This window comes from Oenanthe melanoleuca, chromosome 4A (assembly GCF_029582105.1).
Source record: "Oenanthe melanoleuca isolate GR-GAL-2019-014 chromosome 4A, OMel1.0, whole genome shotgun sequence".
Lineage (NCBI taxonomy): Eukaryota > Metazoa > Chordata > Aves > Passeriformes > Muscicapidae > Oenanthe > Oenanthe melanoleuca.
The window spans coordinates 4,891,148-4,906,598 of NC_079338.1; positions in this window are offsets into that span (position 1 = coordinate 4,891,148).

The following is a 15,451-nucleotide window of genomic DNA, read 5'->3' on the forward strand; positions in this document are numbered from 1 at the left end:
CCAAAAAGAGCCTTTTATTGTAGCAGCACAGGATCAAAATTCTCCTTAGGCTTTTCTATACAAGATAGACTGATTAAAAAAAAACTGTAATGAATCAATTATCTTAATTAACCCTGAGCTTGCTGTCAGTCTGCAGTAACTGTGCTTTAGCCTCACCTTTCTCTAGGAAGATTCAGGCACTTCTCCTTCCCTTGTGTGCCATGGCTCTGGGATGTTGGGCCACAGACCACTCTGTCCCAGGCAACATTGGCCTCAGTAAATTGATTCTGTGATCAGTAGCAAGTGTCCACTTACTTGTGAGAAGTTCAGTTTTAGTCCTGACACAAGCCAGAAAGTAAAATATGTTTCAGCTTCATTCCCATAAAACGTTGCTGCTGACCTCCTGGTCTCACATGTAAGAAATCAATGCTGCCTTCATTAATTTGGAAATGGTTGTGTTTTGTCATTTCCTGAAGGCCCTATGAAAGTTTTGTGCCAAGAGAAGGTGGTGCTCTGCTTGTAATTGAACTCCTGGTGAATTATTTAATTCAAAATATCTCAGAGTTAAGCAGTCCATAAACCATATTTTCCAAACTGTTCCTTCCAAACAGAACAGATCACGTCTGTAGATTGCAGCACTTTCATGGTGCAATACAAATCTGTCTGCAGAACAAGTAATGGCACAACCACTTGGACAAATTCATCTTCCAAGACATGCTGAAGGGAATTTGCATAGGGAATAGGACAACAGATATAGACAGAAAGCAATCTTTCACATCATTAGTAACAGACACTTTCTGTGTTTTGTGCTTTTAGTCAGATTGTGATTCTGCATAATTAGAAAGAGATTTGCAAAGATATGAAATAACCAAAATTAATTAGGTGAAGAGACAAAAATGGAAAAGTAACAGTCTTGATTTAAATAATTTTTTTTTATAGTTTGGCTAATTTACTGAGGCAAATTACATGATAAACATATTATACTGATTTCTTATGTACTAGAATTTTTTCTTCTGGGATTTGCTAAATGTTTGTATATTCCTGTCCTGCAGCATACAGAAATACTTAAGAATATGCTGCAGCACTGACATCTTTCCTGTGGCTGTTATTTATCATTTATATTGCAGTACTATCTATTGCCTGTCCTCTGATAGAGATGCAGGGAAAGTTTCAAGTCCAGCCTCTAACAAAAATATAGAATCCAAGGAGAATTTTATGAAAATTGAGGTGTTTTGTGACAAATGAGATTTTGCAACCACTTACTTATGCTTATCACCAGCCCTCTTTCTTTGGAAAACAAACCATATGGTTTCAGCTTGCAAGAAAGAAGCAGACAGCCTCTGTTGTGGCAGATTGCCTCCAAAAAGTTGTCCATGTCCTTGGGCTGGCTCAACATCTTTGAAAATCAGTAGCAGGCTTGGTTTGCTCCACAATGTCTGGTTTTAGTCGAGTTTGAATGTTTGTTCAATTAATTCTTGTTGTTTTTTCTGAACTCTGACTCCCCAGATTTATATGTGTGTCCTTGAGTCAGTCATTCCTGCTGTCCAGGCTGTGTAAAAATAGCAGTTAAAGGTTGTTTTGCTACATTAGAAAAAAATTCTCAGTGGCACAGGAGCCTGTTTGGCTGTGGGTAGTCATGGAGCTGAGCAGACCCAGGGTGAGCCTGAAGAATTAAAATATAAAGGAAACGGGAAAGATCCTCAATTGGTTTTGGCATTTGTACTTCATGTTCTTGGCATACTTCTTTGGTGGGTTTTTATTGCAGAGTTCTTCCAATTTAGTTGTGTCACTGTTTATTTTTTGGTGTTTTGGTGTTATTATTGGCTCCTTTGTGCTATTGTTGCAATGTTGAGAGGGATTTTTGCATTTTTTAGTGTTTCTATTGTGTAACATGGCTTTTCTTGCTTGCATTATGGCAAGTCTTTTCATCATGGTGCTTTCTTTGCTTTTTGCATTTTTTGGGCATTTTAGGCTTTTTTTGGTGAAATCAGTTTGTAATTTTAAAAAACCCCACTTTTTTAGTTTGTTTTTTTTTTTTTTCCTGCAGTTTTGCAGATTATATAGATTTTTTCATTTTCACATTTGTTTTCATTTGGGGTTTTTTTGGGGTGGCTTTTCTGCAGGAATTCAGGAGGGGCAAGTTACTATTATTTGTGTTTCATTTTCTGCTTTTTGGAACTTATATTTCTCCTTATTGCATTTTCTTTTACTGTTTTAAAATATTAGAAGTCTTTTCCCCTTTTGAAGATATATATATATATATATATTTTAATATATATGGGTGGATTTGGCATTTAATAGTGTTTTTCATTATTTGATTGTTTTGGTGGTTTGGGGCACCTTTGGCTGGTTTTTGGCATTTTGATATTTTTTGCTTTAGCTTTTGGTGTCATTTTTTGGTGCGCTTACTAGTGGATTTGGATCTTCATTATGTTGTTTTGGTGGGGTTTTTGTGGTTTTTTTACTTTTTATGTGTTATTTTTAGCATTTCAGGATATATTTCAGCATTCTGGGCTATTTTTGGCAGTTTTTTCCCCTGCAATGTCTTTGCCATTTTCACAGTGCAGATGTTAATTATTTAGGGGACAGTGCTAAGGCCCTTGTGAGGCAGCACAGTGGGGACACTTCTCTGGGACTGGCTAACATCCCTTCTGCAGTTCAGCCCTTTGGAGAGAGGAACTAAAACTAATTGTCATGCAAGCAAGTGATGCTGGAGTCTTTACTCATGAGAAAAAATAATGGGGCCTGAACCTGTGTACAATTCCAGTTTAAACCCCCTCAGAAAGTACCTTGAAACCTGAGAGCATCCCAGCTCTATTAAATGCCTTTGGAGGACTCTGGAACACACACAGCCTGTGGGAAGTAAAACATTTGTCTGGGCTCAGAGGTCTCATCTCATCATAAATCCATGGGTGATGAGGGAGCTGGCAGATGAGCTTGTGAAGCTGCTCTCCATCATTTACCAGCAGTTCTGGCTCTCTGGGGAGGCCCCAGGGGACTGGAAGCTGGCCAGTGTGACCCCAACCACAGGAAGGGCTTGAAGGAGGATCCAGGAAACTACAGAACTCGGTACCAGGCAAGGTTATGGTGCAGATCATCTTGAGTGTCATCACACAGCACTTAGAGGATGGCTGGGGTACCAGACCCAGATGGGTTTAGGAGGGGGAGGTTGTGCTTGACCAACCTGATCTCCTTTTATGACCAGGTGACCAGCCTGGTGGATGCAGGAAAGGCTGTGGATGTTGTGTTCCTGGACTTCAGCAAGGCCTTGGACACTCTCTCAGCATTCCCTAGAAAAGCTGCAGCCCATGGCATGGACAGGAGCACTCTGTGCTGGGTTAAGGACTGGCTGGATGGCCAGAGGGTGGTGGTGAATGGTGCTGCATCCAGCTGGGATCAGTCACCAGTGGTTTCCCCCAGGGGTCTGTGCTGGGGCCAGTCCTGTTCAGTATCTTCAGTGATGATCTGAGCAAGGGGATTGAGTCCTCCATCAGTACATTTGCAGATGACAGCAAGCTGGGAGCGTGTGTCAATCTGCTGGAGGGTAGGAGGGCTCTGTAAAGGGACCTGGACCTGTTGGAAGGATGGGCCAAGTTGAATACTATGAAGTTTAATGAGCCCAAGTGCCAAGTTCTGAATTTTGGCCAAAACATCCCCCCACAGTGCTACAGGCTGGGGACAGAGTGGCTGGAGAGTGCCCAGGCAGAAAGGGTGCTGGGGGTGCTGGACAGCTGAACCTGAGCCAGCAGTGTGTCCTGGTGGCCAAGAGGCCAATGGCCCCTGGCCTGTATCAGGAACTGTGTGGCCAGCAGGAGCAGGGAGGTTGTTCTTCCCCTGTGCTTGGCACTGAGTCTGTACCTTGAGTGCTGTGTCCAGTTCTGGCCCCTCAGTTTAGGAAAGATATTGAGACACTTGAGAATCTCCAGAGGTAACAACGAGGCTGGAGAGGGGCTTGGAACACAAACCCTGTGAGGAATGGCTGAGGGAGCTGGGGTTGTTTAGCCTGGAGAAAAGGAGACTCAGAGGTGACCTTATCCCTCTCTACAACTTCCTGAAGGGTGGCTGTGCTCAGGTGGGGATGGTCTTTTCTTCCAGGCAGCACTGACTGAACCAGAGGACACTGCCTTAAGCTGCACCAAGGGAAGGTTAGGTTAGGCGTTAGAAAGAAATTCTTTGCTGGAAGAGTGATTGTGTGCTGGAATCATCTGCCCAGGGAGGTGGGGGAGACACTGTCACTGGAGGTGTTTAGAAAAAGGCTGGGTATGGCACTCAGTGCCATGGTTTAGCTGATGAGGAGGTGTTAGGTCATAGGCTGGACTAGATGATCTTAAAGGTCTTTTCCAACCTAGTTCATTCTGTGATTCTGTAATTCTGTGATCCATCTCTCATCTGCCTCTCAGAAGAGGTCTTTTCTCTCTACCCTTTCTCAGTCACAGTGTCCTGTCTGAGAGGGTGCCTAAAAAGCTTGGAAAAATGCTGTGGAGTCTGTGAAACAGTCATAGTCTGGGTACCAACACTTCTGGCATGAATTTCTCAAGCCACATGAGGAATTTTACCCTTGTAAAAGCACTCACTTTAATTCTGTCCTGCTGTCCCACAGACACTAGAGGAGATGCACTGGTGTGCTCTCATGCATGGCATCCATTGTCTGGGAGGCTCCCTGGGACTGTGTGCAGCTCCTGTGGCAACCAGGGGGTTTTACTGGAAATCTTGATCTGATAATAGCTTTTATAACCCAGAGGGTCATAATTTGGCAGGGCACACTGTGCCAAGCAGTGCTGGGGCATGGTGGAGCTACATTTGCAATTAAATTGAGCTGGCTAAAATGAGAACCTCTCTTGCATGCACAGCAGAGGGAAGGCTTCTCCAAAGCCAGCTGGGATTGCCCATCTCTTTTACCCATCAGCCCAATTTTCAGTATCAATGTACAACTGGTCCCAAGAAAGGGGAACTTGGGACCCCAGGAGGGGATGACATTGTCATTTGAGTGTGAAGTTCAAGCAGCAGAGATGTGAAATTCTTTAGGATTCCAAACCAAGGGCCTGATTTTAAATTTACACCTGCCCAGTAGGAGGTGGGAAGTGTACTGAAAGTCCATGGAGTTCAATATTTAAGGCCTCTCAGTGAAGAAATCTGTCTGCACCATCTGGGTAGGATCTGTCTGCACCATCCCCTGCCACAGATCCCCGTGGCCTCAGCCCCCTGGCCAGTGTGAACTTGGATGGTCTAAAGGGAAAGCCCTTGATGTCCAAGATGTGTTTCCAGTGGGATGGCAGAATGCAGCCTGGGTTTCCTAACCTTAATTAAATGCCCAATGAACTGGAACAACAAAATAGCAGCTGAAGATGATGCAGGTTTATTCTTTCTTTTTTTGCTTTAGCTATCTAAATGACAGATAGCCACAATTCTCTAAGGGTATGTGATAACTAAATGACAATGTGAGACTTCCTTCTGTTGCAGAACAGTTGTCTACAAAAATTCACCCATGATTTCACTGATTGTTTTGGAGAGCTAGATGAACACATTAATAATACAAATCATAGTTAGAATCCTTTATGACCCAGTGAGTTTAACCACCAGGTATTGCATTCATGCCCTAGCAATTTATTTAATAATGTTTTCTCACCTTGAAACTTACTGTATCATCCCAAATCATCTGTTTGATATGGTTGTTTCAATTGCTCAGCTAGTGTAATTTAACATTTTCATTAGTTCAGTAGAAGAAAGAATTTAAGGATTTTTATGTTTCAAAGGCATGATGTGTGTCATGGTGGGAATCAGGTAGGAATTACTGTCGTTTAATGAACACTTTATGGATTCTTTAAAGTAATTACATAGTGTAATTAAATTATTTGAAATTCAGTTTCCAACTTTGTTTCCTGAATAGACTTAATTTGATCTTTGGGTAGGGAATAAGTTTCTTTCAGTTAAGCCCTCTGTAGGCAGAATAGAGAATGTCATTTGCACATAGATGTCTTGGGACTTCATGGGAAAGAAAACCAAAGAGCTTCCTTGTTTTGATCTATTCTCTGTTTGATGGCTTGTGTTCAGCATGAGGAAGCTACATAAATGCCATCAACTACTCACTGAATTAGCTTATTTGAAATATTTTCCAATGATTTATTCTGCAGCTGATAACAGTAGACTGGTAGGTGAAGCAATGCTTGTGCTCAGTTTCTCAACAGGAGTTTCCATTTACCACAGTCATGCAAGGACATGCTCCTACAGACAATTCTGCACATCAAACATAAGCTAAATATTTGCAGAGGCTGATCAATTAACTCTTACTGAGGAAAACTGACATGGAACTCAGTGACCACTTGGTTGTTAGTGTAGCACTTCTACTTTGGCTATTTTTGGCCCTTTTTTCACCCTCCTTTTGGGAGAATTCAAGGTGATAGTTCAAGAATTCAAAGATTCCCAATATTTTTTGTTATTTTTTCCTGGGTAAAAAAGTAAATTATATCTATTTTGGTTAACATCTGAGTTTTTCCTGCTCTCTAGTAGGCCTTCTCAATGATGTAAATTTTCTTTTGCAGCAATTTCATTACAGCTCCGTGGAGGATCCTGTTCTGCCACAGCCCACAGCCCATGGCCCAGCAGGTCACACAGACCACTGGGCCTCTGCACTGGTTCTGTGATTGGTTTAAATGGTTATGAAAATTAACCAGCTCTGTATTTGCCATCTTTTTAGGGTAAAAAAGAACTTTACTTAGGAAACCCAGAATAGAAGCTTAGGAAATTACATAATTGAAAGTCCCTAGTCACCGAATTAAAGAATGTGCACAGGCTTGGAGATGGAATTAAATATGTTCCAATGTTTTAGAATTTCCTTCTTTTCCTGCTTGGAATTATGAGCTCTGAATCCTCACTGTGTGAAGTGTCTGAATCTGAAGTCTTGGTTCAGGTCCATCCTCTCCCTGTGCTTGGAAGTAAATAAAAAAAGCTTTCATGACTTATTGAAATGGTTAGGAGGCCTGAGCCAATAGTTAAACAGTCAAGGTCTGAGTATATCACAAAATGTCAGAGAATGAACTGCATTTCTGAAGGATGGAACCAGCAGCAGAGTGTGTGCATTCTCTGAGGAGCTGACCAGTTATTTACTGCAAAGCCTTCACCTTCACTTCTAGAAAAAGGAGTGCTTGTAAAGCACTTCAGTACAAGCAGCCCAGCTTTTTCATGGAAAATTAAATAATCATGCTCTAAGGGAAGATGGCTTCTTTCAATTTTTTTACCTTTCTTTTTTTTTTTCTTTAAGAATTTTAAGTAGGCAGCCCAAATGAATATGTTCTCTAATTCAAGTCTTAAAAATGAGACTGTGCTCAAGATGGACCATAAGAGAATGCAACCTGCCAGCTTAATTAAGTTTCTGGAAAGCTTCTGGGCAAAATTAATATATGTGGATGAAAGCCAAAATCAACCTGACTGAACAGATTTTAGCTAGTACACCACAACTCTAAGAAACATAGGAACCTTAAAGTATGCAGCCTAGCAATATTAATTACAGTGGTTAGAGAACTACCTATCCTTTTTTGTGGATGCCAATCTGCATTTATTGTTGTTTATGTCCAAGCCAATATGGTTATCAGAACAATCTTAGAGTTAAATTAAAAAATTAGAAAATGATTTGCCATCATTTTCTGCTTCAAACTCTTATTAAATGGCAGTTGATGAAAACAGAAAGCTAAATTTACTCAAATAACCTGAGTGTGAAACTGAATTAGTTCATAATGCAATAAAGGCCTGTGATATTAATGTGCTTTATGAACATGAACTCCTAACTTGGCCTTTATCTTTCACTAGAAGAGGATCTCTGCATTAAACACTTTCTTATTCTTGTCACCAGACACTGTTCCAGAACATTTGGAGCCTTTAGCAGTGCTTTGCGTAGGCTGCATTCACTTGCCACAGAGAAAAAAACACAAAATTTTCTCCTCTTTGATCCCCTATTTCTTCATGTCCATGCTTTGCCATGGTGATATCTCTACTGCAGTCCTGTGTACTCCACTGCTTTACTTTGCAGAGTTATAATGGAGGTAATGTAGCAAAGATAGGTCAGAGAACCACAGAATCTGCTGAGTTGGAAGGGACCCACAAGGATCATCAAGTCCAAGCCCTGGCCCTGCACAGGACAGCCCCAGGACTCACCCTGTGCCTGAGAGCATTGTTCAAATGCTTCTCGAGCTCTGCCGGGCTCAGTGATGTGACCACTGCCCTGGGGAGCCTGTGTTTCAGCTCAGCTGAATCAGAGAGCTCATCCTGACGTCTTTGCTGAAACAGCCTCCACTGCCTGCAGAGGGAATCTCACCCCAGAAAGAAGGTCAGGATCAGAACACATTTGCTTCCTGCTTATTTACAACCTGTCATTGGGCAGCTCTGGTGAGCAACCATGGGAAATGCACACACTGAAAAATACAGGATTGCACTGCATTATATGCACACGGTGGTAACTGAGGAAAAAACCCATTTAACTAATGTCAATGCAGAACAGAGACATTCTGGTGTTTTAATTGCCCCCCTGAAGGATGCTAAATATTGCCAATCTCTCTCTTGTTCTATTAAATGTTTCTTTTTCTGTGAAAAGGGCTTTCATAAAAGCTCTGCTTCTCAGTGTACAGTGACCTAGGAGTGCTCTGAAATGCTGTCTTGCTGGGACTGCTTTCACCAAGCTTCTCCTGGAAAGGTGAAGAGGGCTTTGAGTGACACCCCTGTGGCATTTCTCCACAGTATTTTTGATGATGAAGGTCACTTAGAAAATTTCTTTGAAAACATCTTGGTACCAGGAATTATATTTTCTTCTGTTTTTCCTTTGAATTGTGGCTACCAGAAAGAACCTGGCATTCATCAAGTTGAAAACAGTAACAGATTGACCCAATTTTCTCCTGTCATCAGTAGGCTGTAATGCTTAAAAGGTAACCACCCATGAATGTCCTGTTCCTGACAGTTCTGACCTGTCACCCAGCAGTGGCAAAGCCTTGTCCAACTGAACCAGGTAGTTTCAAAACAGCAGAAAACTAGAACCTGCTTTCCTATCTGATGTAGTGCTTGCTTGGATTTTCTAACATCTTAGTAATGGGCTCTTAAGCACTCACTGTCTGACAAATGAACACAATAGAATCACAAAAATTTCCTTTCCTCACAACATTATGCTGAAAGTATGGGCCCAATTGACCACTCTGACAGTTCAGCAGATTTAGTGGTGCCAAATTGTTCTGCAACTGACACAGAGAAATTTTGCTCAGATTTATCGCTGAACACTAAAAAGACTTCAAATAGGTTTTGAAGCAACAAAGATATATTTTCCTTTCAAAGCCTTGTATCACCTTCTGGAGTACAAAAGTAATACTTGCACATCATGTCAGATCCCTCTCGCTTTTTCTGGGCATTAGTGTATCAATTGTTATGAATAATATAGGAAGGATACCTGTTTCCAAAGAAGTCTGTAACAAAACTCCTACAGATTTGGAAAGGAAAGTCCTCTCCCTAGGCTCAGATCAGCCAGCTATGGCAGTACTCAGACTATAGAATATACATTTACAAATGTATACACACAAATACCAAACCTGTGACGTTACATAATAATGTTGAAATGGAGTGTCTGGTGTTTTTATCTCATACTTTCTAATTGAATTTCATTAAGATTAATGACACTTTATTTTCCTTGTGTTCATGTCACAGTTGGTTTTAAATCATGTCTGTTATATAACCTGGCAATTTTTCATGCCAGGAATTAGTATAACTAAGCAGTAAAGTATTAACAAAACAGGTGCTGATCTATATAGAATTAAATTTCAAACTATGCTCTAAATGTGGGTATTTAGATGCTTTGCTTATGATTTGAGATTATTTTAAAAGCAGAAAAAATTTTGAACTTTGACTCATCTCAGTATGCTGTATTTTAAGCATTTTTTGATTAGTGAAGGTTATATGTGGAGTTTCATAAAAACATACATAAGAACATGTAACCCCAAGACATTAGAGCAAATTAATTTAGACAAAATGGAATAATTTGTCCCTGAGGTAAGTTGGTGGCAGTTAGCCAGTCATTGATTTGGACCATCATGTTTTGAATTGTGTACTTGGAAGTGGTTTCCCTTTGGAGCTGGCTTACTCCAGGTTGGGTGTGTGGAAGTGCCTTTGGGAGAACTGCACTCTGCAGATTTTGGGGGTTGTAGTCCCTGATTCAGCTCCAGTTCAGAATTACAGCTTTTGCATGGGAGATTTTACTAACTGGTTGAGACAGCTCCACTGTTCTTAATCCTTGTATATATAAATGGATATAAATATAGGGGAATACATTCTGCAGGGAGAAATAAGCTTCAGGCACAACAGTCACAGTTCTACAGTATTAGCAGTCTTCATAAGAGAAATGTTTCTTATTTTTATGTACACTCTTTGTGTGCTCCCTCTTCTTCTGAAGTCAGTTTTGTTGTGATTTAAATGAGAGCTCTAAGGGACATAGACAATTTCTGTCAACACTTTTTTGTCGCTGTGGGGCTAGGAAGTGGCAAAAGAATACAGCAGCATGACTTCTCTTCCAAACAGCAAGAAGAAGGATTTATTGAAAAGCCATGACATTTATATAAGGGAGATCACGAAAAACAAAGTAGAAAAGACTCATTGGTCAAAGAAGGCAACACCTCTCTGAAAACATGCTTTGTGCAAAATATCATGAGACACTCACACAGCTCAGTGGTCAACACCAGGTGTCTATCTGTGGTTTTTTTTCTACCTTGCTTTGTTTTGTCTCTGAGAAAGATTCCCAGCCTGGGAAAAACCAGATTAGGTTTCCCCACGAGCCTTCAGCAGTGTCTACACTTTTTCACATTTACTAACAACTCCGAGCTTCCAACATTTGGATCAGGGGCTTTGAGCAAGCCCTGTAACTTTTCTGCCTCTCTCCATCTCTTGGAAACATCATCTATGCTCAGTAGCTTATATGTAGCTGAATGCACACCTTTGATGGTCCATGTCTGAAAGTTCTGAATTTTGGACAAAGTTTAGATTCCTGCCATGTTTTTAGCCTCAGGAAATTAAAATGCTGAAATTCAGAAAAGCCAGACATTATTCTAAATGTACTTCTGAGGTGATGATAGAGCTCATATTGTTTCTCTGGAAAGCACTGATGTTTCCACTCAGTCAGAAAAGATTAAATATTGCCTTATAGTTATAAAGTTCTTTGAAGGTGAAATGTGCTATACAAATGATACATTATTCATAATACTACTACAATATGCCTCAAGAAATAATCGTGGAACTTAATAAGAAATTAATTTTCTCTAGATTTTGTTTTCAACATCCCATAAAAGTTAATAGAAAATTACAGCCCTGCACTCAGAGTCTAAAATAATGATTCTAAAGACCTATAGGAAGGACATATTGCTCCCTTTAGAGAATCTTATATGAAACTTCCTATGGAGTCTTACAAGTTTCATCTCTATTAAAGTCTGTAAGGTTTAGTCTGGATGATTTTTTGTGGCTCTTGTTTATTTATTTTTCTTTTTCAGTACATAAAATGAGAGTTTATTAATTCAGGAGCCTGTTTTTCATGTGCTTCTGAAATTGCCAAACCAAAAAATTAAAGGATTCTTATGTTATACAGAAGAGCAACATTTGCAATCAGACTTCTACAGAGAGTAGAGAAATTTCATTTTACCTGTCATTTCTGGCACATCAAGAGCTGTTACAATGTGTTTAAAATGCATTTAAATGGGGTTAGTTAACATAAATTCTTTCAAGAACCTTTGATGCCAGTGTGGCTACGTGGCATTTTGCTAGTCAGCATTAGTCTCACACATTTTCACAAAGCATAAAAGCAAATATATCAATCTTTTTTATTTGCTATAATCTCAATTCTTCCATGTCTTCTCTTTTTGGATGTTTCTATTTTATGATTCCTTGACTGTTTTTCTCCACTTCTCCTGCTTGTTAATATAAAAATATTTTATTAACAAGATGTGATATTGCAAAAACCTTTTATTACATTTCTAAAAAAATATCCAAGGCAGTAAAATATCACATAGAAGATACTGTTTTAGCCAATTTTCATCTTCAGGACTGACTGTGTTGATTTGCTCTGACATAGCTTGCTTCTTTAACCAAAACAATCCCAAATTACATTTGAAATTCAAGGAGTTGGCTGAGTAGAATTAGGAAGAACTACTTTACATTTCCTATGAAGTTGAGGGACTATTAGCAGTACTTCATTAATTTCAGCTCTTTGTGAAAAGTCATCAGCCTTGAGACTATTGTGGCAGCAAAGAATTTGAGAAGTACAAACACTCAGAATACCCTGTGGAGAGTTTCTGTACTTGGGTTTTATGATGTGTGGGGATCTATCAACACTTCTTTTGCCCAGCTTCAAATAATTGAACTTTACCCCCAGTAACCACCTCCCCAGAGCTGTGGTGCACTAACCAGCTCCCAAAGGCCTGAGAGGCGAGAAAAGGGAAAACAAAAATAGTCAAAGCAGCTTTCATTTAGATAAGAACGAGCTTTTGGAAATAAGGGATGCACTGTGGAATTTACAGGTTAACTAATCCCAGCGTTTGCCAGCCAGTACAAAGAACCCTGTCTCCAAAAGGGAAGTGTAAGAGCCTAAAATGAGGGATGTGGAACTCCAGGGCTCTTTAAAATGGTGTTTATTGTATCCAAATTATGCAGCAATTCACGAGTTGTGGGTGACAAGAGCCCAGCCCTCAGCCTGTCAGCCACAGCCTTGGGTTCATCTGAAAGCTTCCTCTAGTTCTGGTTACAATGCATTATATGCTTTTCATTACAGAGCATCTTAAAACAGGACAACCAATCAATGTCATTACTATCACCTATAGCCTATCATGACTACTAACATTACCATATTCATGTTACTATTTTCCAATCACAAAAAGTTAGCATGTTACAGTTTAAGCTAGAAGTTGTTTTTCAGTTTTCTTGCAGTGGAAAATTCTGAGATCTTTTCACTACTTGCAACATGGCATTTTTGTTTGTCTGTGAAAATTTTTCTGCTTGGTAAAAACGTCTTTTGTTTGAGGTGGATTTATCCTTTGCTGTAGGTCATAAAAGTCCCTTCCAACTCACTTGCTCTTTGCTTTCTTAGTTATCCAGTAAGACTGGCTCAGCAATTCTTTTCTACTACATCAAAACTTGCTATCATTTCTATACCTTCTTCAGATTCTACATTCAAAGATCTTTCTGTTATACAAACCTATCTGTGAGACCTTCCTGTCAAATCCTTATCCTTCCCAACAGGGAAGAATGAGCTGTCACAAGGCATTTCCAAAGGCACTTTGGCAGTGATGGAGTGAGAAAGGGATGTGGTGGGAGCAGGGATCTGGGGTCAGGTGTGGGCTGTGCCCAGCTTCTCATGCAAGGCAGGCTCTGCCTGTGATGGGACAAGGCAAAAAGAAATTCTGCATCCTCCTTGGGTCCTGTCTGCAGCTTGGGACACAGGGTCCAGGGCAGGGAGGGCAGTGGCCTCCAGCAGGGGCTCACAGGAGATCAGGAAGGGGCAGAAGTGATGCAGGAAAATTTGGATGGAGCTCACATGAGGCCCTCACACCCTGCTTTGTCCCCTGTCTGTGAGGAGTACAGCTTTCCCCTGACTGCTGAGTAAAGCCACAATATTAAATATCTTTATTAAGACAAGATTTAAAAAAAAAAAAAAAGTTTTTTGACCAGTCAAAATTCTTATGTTCCATGATTTTTCCCTACTTCAAGCTCGTGGGCAGCTGAAATTCCTTCACAGATTTTAAACTCAAGGAAATAAAATAATTTTATCTTTAGAGAAACAGCTCTTCGGCTTGTATTCCCTTTATTTTTTGACTTTAAGTTATGATTTTGCTTATGGTGTATTCCTACAATTCCTGCAGTCTTATTTTATCTCTCATGTGTAATTTAGGAAAATCTCTCACATGCAAATAATGTAACGAGTGCAAGACAAAACTTGACTTCTGCCATTATTGAAAGGCCTTGTCAGTCAAAAATTCTTTTGGTTTTTTTTTCTGAAAGAGCTGCACTACAACAGCAATTTTGCAATTTTCAACAGGGAGAGATTTTTCTTTACAGAAGCAGCTGGGAAACCAGATGGAATGTCTGTGGTTTTTTTGTTTTTTGTTTTTTGTTTTGTTTTGGTTTGGTTTTTTTCCTTCTTGCTTTAACTAAGTACTCTACCATTAGAGTTGGTTCCTTTCCTTGGGAAAAAGATGTGGCTGTTATATTCTCAGCATGAGATTTGAACACTTCCTCCTCTCTTAGAAATTCCTGTTGTGTTGCAGAGCTTCTGGGTCAGTTCTGAGTATTTTCACCTTTTGGAACATGCACACAGTGTTCCATGTGATACCAGCTGGTGACAAAGATGTGAGTAGGAAACAAATGGGAGTCAAATTGACTGAAGAATACTCCAAACTGACCTTTTTTCTTAGAATGGACTCTGAGTAGAGAAGCATGTCCCAAGCCTTTACCTGAAATAAAATGATTTCTCTCTTCTAAGCATTTTGTGGCTTAGAAGATGTGAACAGACTTGTTCCACTTGGTTCCTTCAGCACCCTAACAAAACAGAGGGAATTGCATTTCAAGACTGTGCTCTCATTCAAATAGTTTCCACATTTTCCATCTTCAGAACTAGCACACCATTCTCAGTCTGAGCCAAAATTTAAAGTTTGTTTTTCTTTTTGATGATACCACTCGAGTCCCCCCTTTGATGTGTCAGAGACAATTCAGAAAAGAAAAGTGTGTGTATACACTTACCTGTCCTGGTGAAGCTAAATAGTACCGAAGTCTGTGTGTCTGTGTCTCATTTAGAGCTTCAGGCTCCAATATTTCTAACTTGGATTTGCTGAATCACTCTTTCAGTCTTAATGAGCCACATATGTAAACATGCTGTTTCCTGATAGAAGTGCCTCCACTGTCCTCCAGCCAACTAAGTCAAAATGAGCAAATCTTTCTTCAGAACTTTAAAATTTGATAGAAGTGTAGAAAATGAGAACTTACTGCTTAAATAATTTAAACTCTATTCTTCTATTAATACAGTTTTGCAAGCAACTGACATTTCTGGTAGCCTTTCATTTAAGATGTTTTCCCTGTGGAAGTCTTTATGGTACAGCCTGTGAGGATATGATTTTGCTGATTTTGGTTCAGCTCATATAATTTGTTCTTCACAGCAGGGGATAGCTATAATTTTGAAGAAATAATATGAAAGAGCATCCTCACTTCACATCTTGCAGTGCTATTCAGCAGGGATCCTTTCAGAAGATATTCGCTATTCTTTGCTTGAGGCATCAATCTTAAAAATAAATTAATAAATATTTATTGTATCTCAATAATTATCTTAGCTCTAATTATCATAAACACACAATTCCTCATGTCCCTTTTCAAGCAGCACTACCACCTTCTCTGTCCTTTCAATTTCTACCATGTTAAGTCTTGTGTCAACCCTTATAAGTTATTTCAAGACCTTCTCTATTACTAATGGCTC